Source organism: Peromyscus californicus, unplaced genomic scaffold (assembly GCF_007827085.1).
Source record: "Peromyscus californicus insignis strain IS unplaced genomic scaffold, ASM782708v3 Scaffold_17__1_contigs__length_78620276, whole genome shotgun sequence".
NCBI lineage: Eukaryota > Metazoa > Chordata > Mammalia > Rodentia > Cricetidae > Peromyscus > Peromyscus californicus.
Window position 1 is genome coordinate 28,554,229 of NW_026294469.1, and position 13,223 is coordinate 28,567,451.

At 45.7% G+C, this 13,223-nt stretch overlaps 2 protein-coding genes across 8 annotated transcripts in view; one reads left to right on the forward strand and one right to left on the reverse strand.

The window, feature by feature from the left end:
* Positions 1-13,223, forward strand: part of Arhgap26 (Rho GTPase activating protein 26) — a 729,500-nt gene that overhangs the window by 192,455 nt on the left and 523,822 nt on the right. The window lies entirely within an intron of this gene.
* Positions 1-13,223, reverse strand: part of Fgf1 (fibroblast growth factor 1) — a 97,870-nt gene that overhangs the window by 30,243 nt on the left and 54,404 nt on the right. Inside the window, exon 1 of one of the 4 annotated variants that reach the window (XM_052742073.1) lies at positions 6,020-6,143. The exons of the other annotated variants lie outside the window; for them this stretch is intronic. The gene's annotated coding sequence lies outside the window, so the exon portion shown is untranslated. Of the gene's footprint in view, positions 1-6,019; positions 6,144-13,223 lie in introns of those variants that run through there. 4 annotated transcript variants of the gene reach the window in all.

A 13,223-nucleotide genomic window follows, 5' to 3' on the forward strand; every position in this document is an offset into this window, starting at 1 on the left:
GAAACTGGTCTGTCTGTTCACCATGGTATCCCAGAGGCTGGCAAGATGCCTGGCACCTAACGGGCCCTTGACAAATATTTGTAGAGTGAGTGAATGCAGTTTAACTATGCTCTTGACTGCCTGCTGCATTAGTCTCTGACACTCTGAGAAGAAGCTGCCCCCTCCTTCTGCCCCCAGCACTTGGCAGATACCAATACCTTTGCCTATTTGTCAGAATAGTATTTGCCCTGATGGAAACATGTTATCAGAAGGCCTAATTAACAGGCGGTGTCCTGCAGGTATTGACAGAGAGGCTGAGCCAAAAGCCTTACCTGTATTTTAAATGCAATTGCATTAGACAGGAAACCCTTCCTTAGAAGCAGGCCCCGAAGCCTGTTTCCATTTGTAGTGATTATTTCCTTACTTCTTCAAACAAATACTGTTAAAATTACTGAATCCAAGGCCGGGTGGTGGTGGCGCACGCCTTTAATCCCAGCACTCGGGAGGCAGAGCCAGGCGGATCTCTGTGAGTTCGAGGCCAGCCTGGGCTACCAAGTGAGTTCCAGGAAAGGCGCAAAGCTACACAGAGAAACCCTGTCTCGAAAAACCAAAAAAAAAAAAAAAAAATTACTGAATCCAGAAGGGCAAGGGTCAGAAGTTTCAAGTCTGGCCTCCATATATACCCAAGAAAATGATTAATAGGGCCCGGTAGAAGGATTCCAGGTCTCCTTATTTCTGCCACAGAGTGTCCAAAGGCAGGCACACCCTCAGTGAAGGAAAGTTTGACTGTGGGAAGGGAGAAGACGTGTTCTGTTCCCAGCTCTCCTTATTTCTCCTGCTGTGTTCTTGGTGCTCTGTGTGGATCTGAGTGTGACGGGGCTGGCTGGCCCGGGGGTTGGCATATCAGCCTGCTGTCCCCAAGCCACTTCTCTTCCATGAGCTGAAATTCTTTTTTTCCATCATTGACAGAAAACTGTGGAGTCAGTTGTGGGGTGGACTTCAACCAGACTCTGCAGGAGTTGAACCCTTCAAGTTCCTGAAAGATGATTATAGCCCAAGCAGAAATCATGGTGCCATTGGTTAAGCCATCATTAGTAGCTTGAAATAACCTCTGGTAAGAGTGCTTATGTCACCGGGCGGTGACGGCACACGCCTTTGATCCCAGCACTTGGGAGGCAGAGCCAGGTGGATCTCTCTGAGTTTGAGGCCAGCCTGGTCTACAGAGCAAGATCCAGGACAAGCACCAAAACTACACAGAGAAACCTTGTCTTGGAAAAAAAAAAAAACAGAAAGAGTGCTTATGTCACAGAAATGGCCATATAAACAAGACTGGAGCACTGGCAATGGACAGGCTAACATGGAAGGGGGAAATTTTCATGGGATCCCACCCTAGACAAAGAACTACGGGCAACCAATGACTGCTCAGAGGAGAAAGAGCCTCTTCCAGGGGTGAGCCCCCTTCTTGGCTGCCCATTGCAGGGTGGTCAGCCTTGAAACCATCTGTACAAACAACAGAAACAGACTCGACAGATTATATTCATATACTTGCGCATAAATTGTGTGTGTGTGTGTGTGTGTGTGTGTGTGTGTGTGTGTGTGTGTGTGTGTGTGTAACAATAATAATCAAAGAAAAAGGCTGTCAATTTGGGGGGAGGAGCTGGAGGGAGGATACCTGAGAGGGGCCAGATGGAGAAAAGGGAGGTGGGAAAGTGATGAATTCTATTTCAATTAAAAATAATATTTTAAAAAAAATGTTGTTTTCTTCTTTCTACCCGTTCCCCCACCTGCCTGATTTATCAGCCTGCCATTCAACTTGCGTTTAAATCTTGTTGGACATTCATTAGTAAACTATTCTTTCTCACAGAGCCTCAGTTTCTCCATAACCATGGCTGCTGCGCTGAGTCATGGTAAGTCTTAACCTACAACGCATCTAAAGTTCTGAGCCAGGCCCTAGAGAATGTGTGAGCATTTGATTGTTGCTAACTTGATTATGACATACACACACACACTTAGCCATTCATGATGTTGATTCAGAATTGAACAAACTTAAGTCTTAATATAGCAGTGTTTGAAAAGTGTCTCTCTGCTAGACTGGAATGTTCCATCATCACTTACATTCAGCAATGTTGTCTTTTCATTTGCTTACATCAGTGCTTCTCAATCTTCTTAATGCTGCGATCCTTTTTTTTTTTTTTTTTTTTGGTTTTTCGAGACAGTGTTTCTCTGTGTAGCTTTGCGCCTCTCCTGGAACTCACTTGGTAGCCCAGGCTGGCCTCGAACTCACAGAGATCCGCCTGGCTCTGCCTCCCGAGTGCTGGGATTAAAGGCGTGCGCCACCACCGCCTGGCCTGCGATCCTTTTTATACAGTTCCTCATGTTGTGGCGACTCCCAACCATAAAATTATTTTCGTTGCTACTTCCTAACTATAATTTTGCTACTGTTGTACATTGTAAATGTTTGGTATGCAGGATAGCTGATGTGCGACCCCTGTGAAAGGGTCATCTGACCCCAAAGAGGTCATGGCCCACAGGTCGAGAAACACTGGCACCGTGATGTGATGCGATCTCTGAATTTTATAGGTTCAAAAGTTGTGTTGTCCATGATGACAGAGGGCCTAAGGTCTTAATAGTCTTCCTCTCCATTTTTTTTTCTTCTAAGCTCTGGGGATTGAACCCAAGGTCTTCTACATGCTAGGCGGGTTCTCTACCATTGAGTTACACCCCACTCTCCTCTCCAGTTCCTTCGGAACTTTCTAATCCCAAAGAGCCCCCAAGTTACTGGACATGTACTGTTCCTGGGCTTCCAGAATCAAGTGCTTGAGGGAGATTAAGATGGCATACTTCAGGTGTCAATCACTCCTTGTGTCTGCCTTGGAGAGAGGGCTGCAGATGTCCTGGGAATTTAGACAAAGAAGAGAAAAGAAAGGCCCCGAGTCCCTAGTGCCCAATCCAAAATCGTAAAAACCTAGAAATACTTTCATAACTCAGATTGTGGCAAAGCCTTTCTACAGCCTTTTTGAAGTCTTTGTTTACCCATCTAATGTTGACATCTGTTTAGTTGACTGTAGAATTGCTGTTATGTTTAGTTAGGGGACTGTCTTAGACCCCATGGGGTTGTTCCATGGTGTGCAATAGATGAGCCATCCCAACGTTTTTAAAAATACATACACACACACACACACACACACACACACACACACACACACACAAACAAAAAAACTTTCAAGATGGTTTCTTTAGGTAGCTGTGGCCGACCTTGAACTTACTGTGTATGCCAGACTGGCCTTGAACTCACAGAAATCCATTTGCATCTGCCACATGAATGTTGGGATAAAAAGGGTGTGCCATTGTGCTTTCTGCCTTTAAGGTGGCTATAATCAGCCTTGATGGACTCAGCCAGGCTCCAGAGAAGGTCATTGTTGTCTGGACCAAGTGCAGTTGGCAAGAAGTAGGGCTGTCATCTAATCCAGGTGCTTTGCCCAGCAGCCTGGTCAGCCTTTGCCTTTACATCTTCCCCAGAGACAGAGGCAGATGCACTTCCACGAGGGCCAGAGACAGAGAGAGAGAGGCAGATGCACCCCCATAGGTCAGAGACAGAGACAGAAAGGCAGATGCACCCCCCACAAGGGTCAGAGACACACACACACACACACACACACACACACACACACACACACACACACACACACACAGAGAGAGAGAGAGAGAGAGAGAGAGAGAGAGAGAGAGAGAGAGAGAGAGAGAGAGAGAACCTTCATAAGGATCAGAGACAGAGAGAGAGGCAGATGCACCCCCACAAGGCTCAGAGACAGGAGGCAGATGTACCCCACAAGAGTCAGAGAGAGGCGGGTAGATGCACCCCCCATGAGGATCAGAGACAGAGAGAGGCAAGTGCACCCCCATGAGGGCCAGAGACAGATGCACCCCCCTCCCAGGAGGATCAGAGACAGAGAGGCAGATGCACCCCCCATGAGGGTCACCTCCAACATCTTTTGTTTCTTCCTCCATTTGAGATCTTTGATTTTCTGCCGTCTGACTTATTCAGCCCCCAAACATCTCCCCACCATAACATCCTCATCCAGCCGGAGGTCAGACATTCTTTTAACTGCCTGCAGAGAACAGAATCCACATGGAGAGGAAAAGCAGAAGCTGCGTGGTGCAGTGGTGCACTCTGCTGGCCCCGGTTCCATCTGAATTTTAATGGGACACTCTGGTCCAGCGTGTCCTGAAAACCTGTGCGCATCTGAAACAGAAATATCCTTCCTGCAGACTGAGGTATTAAAGCTGGGGCTTAGCGCCAAATGTTAAGTGATTCTGCAGGGGCTCTTGCAAGCCCTCTCTCTCCTTCCTTCAACCTCCTCTTACTGATGTGTCTCCAAAAATCTTTTTAATCTGTTGTGCAACTTTACAGTCTCCAGGAAGGGCCCAGCGAGGACATTCCTTTCTCCAAGTCAGCTGACTTCCCAGCTCTTTAGAAGATGGGGTTTGCAGAGTCTTTTCTCTCAGCTGCAGCCCTCACTCACTCTTGACCTAGAAATCTTAGCTTCTTCAAACGCGGGCTTTTGAAGTGTGTGCTCGTTATCTAGTTGGACCGGCCAAAGGTTTGCCTTACCATGCATTACCCGATAGCCTGCCCTGGCTACAACCATTAACAGGAAAAGTTCTTAAACATGTACAGTGTATCAGACATGGTCCTAAACATGCTGTATACATTAATCAATTCTCAAAGAAATTCTGTTAGAGAAGGATTGCCCCCCCCTTAACAAGGTGGCAGATGAATAGTGTAATATTTTCAATCCAGAAATGTATCCTGGCCTATTTTAGTGTTGGAAGTTTAAGATCTCAACAGAGGGTTTTCTGATGCCAACGCCTACGATTTTAATCATGGATTCAGTGTGATCAAGAGAACAAATGCTCTTTGAACTGGATGACCCTTCACCTTCTCTGTTCTTTGTACCCTACTGACCACTGAAACTTGTGTGGCCCCGTACACAGCTTCAAAGGAGGGGCATTTGCTTTCATGCAAGTACAGTCTTTGCCCCTGACAGCTGTCCCTTCCCATGGTGCTGTAGTAGCTACCACTGAGGTTGTTCTTCTGATACCTCAAGGTGACCCAGGGTCATGTGAGATCGCCTTGGCGCTCATCAGGTGATCAGTGGTCATGCTGATAAAGGGCTGGGACAAGGCCAGAACTTATTTGGGAAAGGGCTGACTTGAGAGGATTGGAAATGGCCCTGCCAAGGGAGAGTTCTCACCACCTGAGAGTTGGATTTTGGTTTCTGTGCTGTCATTAACTCCTTTTATGACTGGCAAGTCACTTGACCTTTCTGCTCCTCTGTTGGACTGCCTGGAACTGGGGATGTAGCACAATGGTAGAGGTCATGTTTAGCATGTCGCCGTAGGTTTCCAGTGGTACCATAGCAAAGAAAACCAAGAGGGCTAATCCCATGACAGTGTCGTGAGGAAGCGGAACAAGGCCTAGGCAGGAGGTGATACATGAGTATCGATAGATGCTAGATATTCTTTTTTTTTTTTTTTTTTTTTTTTTTTGGTTTTTCGAGACAGGGTTTCTCTGTGTAGCTTTGTGCCTTTCCTGGAACTCACTTGGTAGCCCAGGCTGGCCTCGAACTCACAGAGATCCGCCGGCCTCTGCCTCCCGAGTGCTGGGATTAAAGGCGTGCGCCACCACCGCCCGGCAGATGCTAGATATTCTTACATCGCTCAGCACACCCTATGTCTCGGTGGGTTGGTTCATTAAACTATTAAGGCATTTGGAGTTTCACGGAGCAGTTTGAACAAATGAGCCTTTCTTGGACTCATGGGGACTGTTTTCTCCTCTTCCTGCAAGCTACATAATCACCCCATTTTTCTCAACCCTAGACAACTGCACGGTTCAGCTACGTAAACCTGTCGCTTAGCCAAGACTAAAGCTCTCACCCCCTAAGACATTTGTTTATAATGTCATCTCACTGTTGGGCAGCCTCACTTTCAATGGCCCTGGCTCACTCAAAACACTATGAAAACAAAGGACAAAACTCACATTTTGACCAGACAGATGCTATCCAGGCGTCGCCGGAAAAGGAGGTGGCAGGGCCAGTGTGGGGCTGGTGTTTCAGGTGCTTGGAAACCAAGTGGAGAATGAAAACCCGTGGAACTTGCTCATGGGGCAGTCTGTTCTGGACCTTGAAGGAGAGCTATGGAGGCCCCAGCTGGGCCCTGAGAACTCCAGGCCAGGAGCCAATGGCAGAGCTGAGGCCCATGATTTGCAAAGGGACCCTGTGGGTGTCACAGCCAAAAGGGCAGGAACAAAAGAGCTTCGAGCTCTGGGGCAAGCATTCCAGGACTGTTTTTGCAGGGACTGTGTTAGGACAGTGGCACACTTGTTCCCTTTGGCATTCTTCTTTTTAAGGAGTTGGTTATTCTTAGCAAGTCTTTGTATTTACCAACTCTCTTCCATCCCATATGAATAGTCCCCAAGGGGCTGTTTTTCCATTTGCGCTGCATTTCAGTGCTCCCGGTGGCCCTCAGGATCCTGTGACATAGCTTTCCATATACAGGTCCCCATACAGCCTAGCACCCAGGTGGGTATTGTGGGATAGAAATGAAGCAGGAGAACAACATCCCCATGGGTCCTGGAGGAATAGCCAGCCTTGGAAAAGGGATGGAATCACTTGGAAGTGAGCTGAAATCTCATGCCCAAGAGCTAACGTAAGAGAGAGTCTGCCCTGGTATCTCCTGTCTCTAGGAAGGTACGCGTTAAGGTCAAGGCACCATTTCTCAGAAAATGCTGAGGGCAGGTAGGTACCAATAGCTCCAACTGCCCACCCCTCTGTCAGAGGAGGCCTCTCAGTGAAGGTTACTCAAGCTTGGCTGGTAGCTCAAAGCGCCCAGCCCTCCAGTTCTCATGGTCTCCCTCCTCATTAGTGTGTTGTTCTATCTGACCTTCCAAAGCCATTTATCTTCTTCAGCATCCACTACCCCTCTCATGTTTTAGGGATCAAAGAACCATTGTGATGGGTGTGGCTGTATGAAAAAAAATGGAGACACTTAAGTTACTGGCCCTTGAAAATGATTGAGCAACAAGGAGGATGGAGAAGCTTCAAAGGGTCTCCCGTCTGCTTTCTGCTGCCTTAATTCCCCTGGACAGCCAAGGATGTACATTCCTGGATCCTCCCTGGTCTTGGCAAGTTCTAGGGGGCTCTTCTAGAGTTCTATAAATCTAAGTCTTTGGACAGGCCCATGGAGTGGGGCAGAGAGAATGCAGAGCATTTCCCAGTATTTTCATCCTCCTATGTGGCGTGCCCAAGGCTGTGATGTCCCCATAGGTCTGATCTTATAGGAAGTAAGTATATAGATGAGCATTGCTTTCCAACATTGCCCTCCATAGGGACAGTCCTTAGACTATAAGGTTTCATAGCACAGACAGTTTGATTGACAGGGAACCCTAACACACAACATTTTAAGGCAGGGCTTCTGCCTCTTCAGCATCAAATTCTGTTGTACCACCTTCATCTGAGGAAGCTCTCCTCACTGCCCTGCTTCATCTCAGTCCTAAATATGTCATGGTAGGTAACTTATGATGATTACTGTCCATCTCACTACTGTACACACACACACACACACACATACACACACACACACACCTGTCCATATGTGTATGTGCACACACACAGACATATATACAACTCATTAGGTTTCATATAAGGTGTGTTTCGCTCACATTATATTTTTATCATTCTATCTCAACTTGTCTTTTCATCCTCTTTCTCTTCATTATTATTGTTATTTTTTAATATAAATATTTTCTCCATTACATTGTTTTTTTTGCTTGTTTGTTTGTTCTGTTTTTTGAGACAGGGTTTCTCTGTGTAACAGTTTTGGAACTCATTTGTAGATCAGGCTGGCCTCAAGCTCACAGAGATCCACCTGCCTTGGCCTCCCAAGTGCTGAGATTAAAGGCGTATGTCACCACCGCCCAGCTGAATTTTTACAAAATGTTGCATGGTTGTTATGGCAATGGCTTCCCTTGTGTTACCTGAGTCCCAGCCTTATTAGCTGTCTGACATCTCTGAGGTATACCAATCAAACTCTGACTCCAGTGAAGGCTTACCAAACGTACTCCTCATTACCAATTCCCTTGCCAATTTATGCACTGACCTACCACACCATCGGTCTTATTTTCTCAAAGAGCCAGATGTTCTTATATGATTCTCTGTGTCATTTAATGCAGTGTCAGAGAGAATGCACACTAAAACCCTATTTTGGAGTGCCTTCTAAAAACCTATTTCAGATTGGTCATTCCCTGGCTTTTTCTATAACTTTGCATTTCTGTAAAGCAGAATCTAAATCCTGGCCTGGCCTATATGATGCTAGGTGGCCCAGCACATCCTCACACTAATTTGTCCTCACATTCCAGCCTCCCCATCATCTATTCTTGGATCCTGAGCTCATTGTGGTCTTCACCACACAGCCTTCCAATAAACTGTTCCCTTTCCCAACAGTGGCTACTGGCTGGCTTCTACGCACCCTTCAGATGATATCTGAAGTGCCACCTCCCCAGAGATTTTCCTTGCCCTCCCCACCCAAGTTTAGTACCCCTCTTCCTCTATACTCTCTCTCTTTCAAAAGATATTTGTTAATTTTTGAAAGACTTACATGCATGAATATTTTGCCTGAATGTATGTATGTGCACCATGTTCATGCCTGGTATCCACAGAAGTCAGAAGAGGGGGTGGGATTTCCTGGAACTTGAGTTATTGATGGTTGTGAGCACCATGTAGGTGCTGAGAATCGAACCTGGGACCCTGCAAGAGCAGTGAGTGCTCTAAACCACTGAGCCATCTCTCCAGACCCTGTGTAGCTTCCTGTTCTTTTCTTTCTCAGTGCTTACCACCTCCTATTATTCATTATCTGTCCCTCACTCTCAGTTCTTTTTTGATGTGTCTCTTTTCTTAGACAGCGAGCTCCTGGGGGTGGAGAGGATGTTTCTTCACCTCCTTCTCAGCCCTCAAGGGTTGGCGCAGATACTCATTAGATGACGAGGAAGAGGGGGGAGAGGGAATAAGCAGATAAATGAAAATTTCAGATTGCAAATTCTTGACCCAAGGATTCTGCCCCACTGAAGGGCTTTCATGCTCCACTCTCCTCTCTGTTGTGATGAACTTGGTACTTCTGAAATAGGTGGCTTTCCCCTAGATTATTTTTATAGAAAAAAAGAGGCAAATATAGAGATAATTGTTGATTCTCACTCATCAGGTCCCTGTTCCCTATCACCAACATCCTCTCGAGAGCCTGCTGCACAATTCCTGGGAACCACAGGAAACAAGTCGACTGACCACTTGAAATGCTCCTACAAAAATAGACCGGATTTGACCTTCTTCCTGTGAAAGGATGCTTTTCCTCAAGGCAAACATTACAGAGAAATTTTATCTGCTTTTAGGAGCTTCTCTCTTCAATCATTCTCTCAGCAGAATCTATCTGGCCAGACTCAGATTTCCGTTCTGAAATTACCCCCATGCTGGCTGGGTCATTGCTGTAGTCAATTGCTCATTTATTATTTTGATGCTGTTGTTTGTGCATTAAAATGAAAAGATGGGAAGAAATCAAGCTGCTGGGACGATCCTCCAGGAGAGGAGGCTCTTTCCTCCCCAGAGCTCATGTCTCTCTCCCTCCCTCCCAACAAGTGTGCAGCTCCCTTGTTCTCTGTTCTCTTATACAATCCCTTACTTACAACCTGCCAAGTCACTGCTAAGTAGTTGAACCTAACTTGCCTTATCTAAAGGAAACTAACTCTGTAGAGTAATTACAAACACTTCCCATAAGCCAAAGTCAGCCATAAATTCCTCGAAAGAAGACTGTCCCTGACTTGTCACGCCCTTGTGTCCTGCCTGCCGTGTGCTGTAGCTTACAAGCAGTTCTTCTGGGGAGTCGGGAGCCCAATGATCTCAAACAAGAACTTTCTCTTTGAACAACAAAACATATGGAAGCTTGGAAGGGGCTTTCTTTTGCTATCTCAGAATCTCCTAAAGACATGTCTTCTCCTGTACCACAGGGGCATGGTGCCCCATGTCTTGGAAACTGGGCTAATTTTTAGATCTGTTGTATCAGTTCAACAAATAAGCAGGATATGGACAATTCACCTAGGTTACTTCAAGTACAAGACAAATACAAGAAAATTAGAATATATACATAATTAATAATGAAAATGTTTTTTAAGGTATATGATTACTTCTGCCAGAATTAAGTCTCATTAAATTTTCTTCATTTTCTTTTCTTTTTGGCAGAGTCTTGTGTAGTCCAAGCTGGCCTTGGACTCCCCGTGTATTAGAGGCATGCCTTGATCTCCTGATCCTCCTTCCTCTATCTCCTGAGTGCTGGGTTTATAAGTTGTGTGCCTTGATGCTGGGCTCTTCTGTTAATTTTTGTATTAAAAATGTAAACATTTTACAAGGTGGGGTTATATAAATATACACGTACATAAATGTATCATAATGGTTAATATTGACTGTCAACTTGACAGGATCTAGAATGTCCAAAGAGACGAGCCTCTGGGATGTCTGTGAGGGATTTTCTTCATTTGGTTAAATCAGGAAGACCCACCCTAACTGTGTATGAGAACATCATGTGGGGTGGGGTCCTAGACTTTCGTCAGAGTGAAAGTGTGAGCCCAGAACTAGCGTTCCTTCTCGCTGTCTGCTTCCTGAACGAGGACACAGTGAGAGCGGCAGCCTCCTGCGGCTGCCACCATCCCTTCCCTACCGTGGTGGACTTAATCCTCAAACTTTACAACAAAATAAAACCTTCCTCCCGGAGGCTGATTTTGCCAGCATATTTTATCACAGCAACACGAAAACTCACTAATACCGCGCACTGGTACAGAGAGTGGGGTTGTTGCTGTGGTAAACCTGACGGTGTGGTTTGTAAGCCTCTGGAACTGGTTTGTGGGAAGAATGTGGAAGAGTTCAGAACTTTGGGCTAGGAATACTAGACAGTATAAGCAGAGCTTGGTGGGTCATTTTGGTAGGTGTTTGGACGATCAGAAGGCTTTTTTTTTTTTTTTTTTTTTTTTTTTTAAGTTTTTCAAGACAGGGTTTCTCTGTGTAGCTTTGGTGCCTATCCTGGAACTCACTCTGTAGACCAGGCTGGCCTCGAACTCCTAGAGATCCTCCTGCCTCTGCCTCCCAAGTGCTGGGATTAAAGGCGTGTGCCACCACCACCCAACCAGAAGGCTTTTCTTATAAGGCGTTTTCCATCTGATTGTAAGCACCAGGAGAGCAGGGAGATGCACTATAACAGTTTGCACCAGCAACTCCAAATCTGAGGACCTGGCTTCCTGTTTAATTTGGCACCAATTCACTGGTGACTCTGGGCAAGTCCCCCAGACCCCCTAAGTCTCAACATTCTCTCTCAGAAACTGAAGATGATAATAATCCTGTATAAAATGGCCAGGGAGAGTAAATGATACAGTGTATGCAACATACTCAACATTATACAAAGGCTCAATGAACATGATGAGCTTCCGTCTCTTCTTGTCCAATTCCATTGCCACTCTCACCTTCCTAGTCTACCTGCCACAGGTCCCTGTCACCAGGGTTAGTTCAGGCAGTGTTAACTTAAGTGACTAAATAGAATCTGCCCCTCTCCACTTGTACTAGATGATGGGTAAGCAGCTTTCGCCTTTCTGCGTGACCAAGTCTGATGTGTGGCATACTCCTTTGCTCAGAGTCTTTGGCACCTGCCTTTGGAATTCCTGGGAAATCTCAGTTTCCCCTCCCAGCTGCTTCTCTTATTGTCAGCACAGGACCTACCATGGTGCTCACATCCTGGGCTTTCTTCTCTGTGTGGCCCAAGATGGGAAGATCCTGGGGATTATGGCAAGTCCCTCTTCCTAGTTCTAATGTACTGGGACAACTAAGCTTGGTAACTCATGTCTAGCAAGTTACCTCAGCAATTAACCTCACTGTGTGAACTGTGGGCCTCAGTAACTCTCTTTTGTTATTAAGATACAGAAAAGCAGTTCTGCCTAAGGGAAACAAACTTGATTATTTTTCTTCCTTGAGCAAAGTCACTGAAATATCTCCAAATCTACTCTGTTTTTTTTTTTTTTTTTAAAGCAGTAGCCAAGGGACACTGCCAATTTCAATGTTTATTTTTTTCTTTCTTTCCATTACTCTTATTTCCTCTACTGAATAACTGTTGTTGCTACTGGGGGAGGAGAAAGCAAAACAGAGCATGAGGCTCCTTGCTCTGTTTCATGGCAGGAGGCTGGACCATACGTGAGCCCCTGGACATGATGTTTGTGGGTTTCCTCTGAGGCTTTGCTTTGGTGGGACCTAATACAGAGGTCCAGACCTGTAGAAAGTCTTTCTCAGTTCTGCCTGTCAGCTCCCAAATAACCACATGGAGACTTCTTATTAATTATGAAAGCTTGGCTGGTAGCTTAGGCTTGTTTCTAACCAGCTCTTATAACTTAAATTAACCCATTTCTATTAATTTACTTCCTGCCTCATGGCTTTATTACCTTTACTCTGTACTGCCCATGTTGCTTTCCTACTTCCTCTGTCTGGCTGGTGACTCTCCTTTTTCTTCCCAATGTTCTCTCTGCCCCCAAAATCCTGCCTAGCTATTCTTTCATTAAACCAATCCAAATGACACATCTTTACAGTAAACAAAAAGATTAATCCACAAGACAGACCATTGGGAACTAAGCCAGAAAGTGGTTCTGAAGAATTAGCTAAGGCCTACCCACAGCACACAAGCAGGCAAGTCCACCATAGAGGAAGTGACACTCAGTACTGAAACACGACAATATTGTTGTGTTTTTGCTTCTTCCTGCCCTCACTTTTTTGGGTAAAGTTGTTTCCAAAAGTTCAAGAATCTCATGTGTATTCTTTCACCTAACCCGCATTTAATGAGCACCTAGTAGTACCAGGCATGGAGAAAGGAGTAGAGAATAAGGCACACATAATAAGGCACTCTTGAAGTTCAAATTCCAGTAGGGAAGACACAAGGGATTCTGGATGAACTGGGCATTAGAACAGTGAAGTGGGAGGTTTTCAGGGAGCCACATGTCAAGAGATCTACAGAGCCTGAGAGATGTCAAGGTGTCCTGGAGGAAGGGTTGTTCCTATTGGGAGGCAGTAGAGAAAGGCATGTGCACAGGTACTAAGTCCAGAAAGAGCATATTTCTGTTGAGGAACTAAAGAGTCCATCATGGAGGAGCAGAGAAGGCTGTGGCTGGGGCA